Below are 3,701 nucleotides of genomic sequence, written 5' to 3'. Positions count from 1 at the left end.
ACACAAAATTCTGAACGTGATCTTCAATTTTTTTTCCAACCTCAACATTACAGTTAATAAGAGTGTCTTTGGATGCAACCCAAAAGTACTTGGGATTTAACAACAGCTATAAATTGCCAGGTCTATCCATAGCAATTTATAATCATTTTATTGAGTATTAATGGTATTTAGAAATGATTGTTTAATACCTAATAGCTACATTTTTTAACCCAAACATTTCTCAAGTCTGATACAGGTACATTTATATTTACCAGCAAGTCCTTCCAATCTACTGCCAATGAAAGTGTTAAAATAATTATGATCACCTCCTCTGGACCAGAGACTGTCTATTTCCACCAGTTTTGATGGAGTTTCCCTTAGAAGCTTGGCGGTGAATTATTTATCCTGAAATCCTAACTTTTCAGCTACTTTCTCAGATCACTAGTAACAACAGATGTTATAGGTTGGTTTCTTCAGAACCATACACTGTGGAAGAACATGGAATATCACATGCTTTTCAGGATTTTACATTTATAAAGGAAAAGGGTTAGAACAGAATTGGGCATGGGAATACGATAAGTCTAGACACAAGCCTGACAATGCCTTGGAAAATCTGGAAGACATATCTGGAGTAACTATCTGAGACTAAAATGATCTGGCTCTTAGAATACTGTCACAGTCACTAACTGACTATTGATGAGCTGCTGCCTTGGCAAGGATGTGACCATGGTAAACAGAACTGCAATTGAAGCACATAATGAAAAGCTAAAGAGCTTAAAGAAGGTGCTGCTAGCTGGAGGTCATTTGCTTACTTCTTTTGATGCCTCTGGGCTGCAGTTCTTTCCCTGAAAGGAGACCTTGGCTACAGATCCTTAAGTCCAGCAAAGGAATCTATATCTTCTGAGTATTACCTCAGCAATGGAACTGTGAATGACACAATATATGTATTCATAACTTTAGCCCACAACAAAAAATAACATTTGTAAATGTCGAGGAGATAGGGAAGGACTGAACATTACTTTACTCCAAGTTTGATCATGGCATTGCATGGTTCTCCCAGTACGAATGAACATAAGCCTGGTGGTCCCCAAGCACTGGAAATTTAAAAAAAAGTTAAAAATAAAACCCACAAAATAATAGTACTAATTTAGAGTCATAAAGTCTTCATTGCTTCACTCTGTGGAAACACTGGATATTGTCTATTGTTTTCATTTTAGCTGCTTTGATGAGTCCATAGTGGTCTTCTAATTTGGTATTTATGTTTTATTAGCTAATCAAATTCATTATCTTTCCCATAAGTTTACAACTAATGTACCAATTTTTGCCGAATTACCTTTTAAATAATTTTATCCACTAAAATTTTTATTGTGTTCTCTAATTATGCCCTTTTAAAGTTTTATATATCATTATTTTTTCAGTTTGAAGAATTTAATTTTGATGAAGAGAGATGCAATTTTTATGTAATAATTTAAGTATTTTGCTGTCCTGGTATCATGTTAATTTTCTATATGCTGCAACTCAGAATAATTTTTAGATATGTTGGAATAGGTTTTAGATATGTTGTTAGATTAGGGAGAGCTTCTAAAATTATTTTTTATATCAATTTATTTTTACCACTCTCCTACCCCCAATAATTTTGCCATGCCAGATACAGAAATATATGTCTGGCCCTGTCCCCATAGTAAAAAGACTATGGGTAAATTTCCCTGTCTTCTGCAGGGCAAACTCTCCATTTATTTATTTATTTATTTAAAAATTTGAATTTTATAAGGTAGTTCACAATAGTTGATTACATGTAATATTCAAACACCAATCCCGCCACCATTATACCTTTCCACCACCACCATAGTTGGGATGTTTCCATCCTAAACTCCAATCCTTGTCCCCAAGAAAAACTGAAATAATATATTTTGTATTGTTTGTTATGAAAAACTGCTGAAAATCTACAAATAAGGTATCCGTAGAAGAAACAGTGTGAAGATTGTTCTATTTTGGTAGGGGCCATTAAGACCTTCTTTAAGATATGACTAGCATGTTGTTAAAAGTTGAGCATTGTGAACTTTCATATATATATTTATCAGTAAATATATACATATGTGTATATATGCATATATATATATTTCCTTCTATGATTGGTTGCCTACTATTTGGACCCCATCAAATGTGGTGTGGTACTTTTGGTGTATGAGTAGGGAGTGTCTTATGATATGTTGAGTGGCTGCATTTGCAGCTGCGTGGTCTAAGAATAGGTTCACTGGTGCGTGAGGCTTGGGCTCAGGTTGCTGGGAGAGGCCTTGAGCATGGCGGTGGTTGAATTCTGGAGGTTTTCAACTGCCAGGCTGGGTTCCTTGGAGTGGGAAGGGCTCTCATCCACCCTTTTGGGGTGCCCCGAGTGAAACATTGTGGTGCGGATTCTGTGGTATGGCTATGGTGAGCCTCTTATGTTGCTCCTTTCCAGGAGAGAAGGATCTGCCATCTGGCTTATGATGAGATTATCTGGTGCCAGGGAGAGGTGGCTTATGGGCGTGACCTCTGGATCACCAGAAACAGGGGAAACGGAAAATGAGCAGAGGATCTCCACTCCTGGTCCCAGGTAATCCAGAGTCCAAGGTCACAACGTTCTGCATACCTGAGTTTTGTTGGACTTCACTCCAGCCGTGAGGCTTGGCCCAAGCATATGAGAAACAGCCTTGGCAAACTCTCCATTTAGAAGAGTTTAAAGTTCCTATAGCAGATAATCCCCAGTTTAAATTTTTAAATTTTCAGATATTAAATCCACAAAGTTTATTTATGTATACTACTTGCAAACAATCTATGGACCCTGGCTTTTAGCTACATCCTCTATCTAAAACATTGCTGGTCTTTAAAAGGGGCAAGAGCCCGCTTGGCTGCCCCACGCCCAACGCCCGTGCTCCGTGCCTGCAATGGCCAGCCTGCAGGATCTGGTGGGGAGATGGCGCCTGGTGGACAGCAAGGGCTTCGAGAAATACATGAAGGAGCTCGGAGTGGGACTGGCTCTTCGAAAAATGGGTGCAGTGGCCCAACCGCATTGTGTCATCACTGTCAATGGCAATAACCTTTCTATAAGAACCGAGAGCACTTTGAAAACAACACAGTTCTCATGTACTCTCTCATGTAATGGGAGGGAAGTTCAGGGAAACTCTAGCTGATGGCAGGAAAACTCAGACCGTCTGCAGTTTTAAGGATGGTGTATTGGTTCAGCACCAGGAATGGGACGGAAAGGAAAGTACAATAAACAGAAAATTGGAAAATGGAAAGCTGGTGGTGGAATGCATCATGACTAATGTCACCTGCACTCGTACCTATCAAAAAGTTGAATAAAAATTCCAACATTTTGGACAGGAATTAGCATCAAGGATTGACAAGCTCAGTTCAATGAGCAAATCTCCATGCTGCTTTTTTTTTTTCCTTCATTACTCTATTTGTGATGTTTATCACAGTATTTTACATGCATCTATTTTAAAGTATTGGTTTAATCAAGATCATCCCTTTGATTAAAAAATAAATGTGTTTGTGTTATAAAAAAATAAATGAAAGGGGCAAGAGTGAAGCATACACAAAACCTGAAAACTTTTGCCCTAAAGTATTACTTACCTCAATTTTCACTAACAAAATAAAGTACATTCCCTACAACTTTATGTATATGGTATATTTTTTTGCAGAGAAGGCCAGCAAATTTGGTGGAACACTATGTATTCTCT

The 3,701-nt window shown here is 37.9% G+C and overlaps 1 pseudogene; it reads left to right on the top strand.

Annotated features, from left to right (window-relative positions):
• Window positions 1-2,903: 2,903 nt before the first annotated feature.
• Window positions 2,904-3,382, top strand: LOC101541414 (fatty acid-binding protein 5-like; annotated as a pseudogene).
• The last annotated feature ends 319 nt before the right edge of the window (window positions 3,383-3,701 follow it).

Source organism: Sorex araneus, chromosome 5 (assembly GCF_027595985.1).
Source record: "Sorex araneus isolate mSorAra2 chromosome 5, mSorAra2.pri, whole genome shotgun sequence".
NCBI lineage: Eukaryota > Metazoa > Chordata > Mammalia > Eulipotyphla > Soricidae > Sorex > Sorex araneus.
The sequence above is the reverse complement of the archived record's forward strand: the minus strand, read 5'-3'. Positions and strand labels throughout refer to the sequence as shown.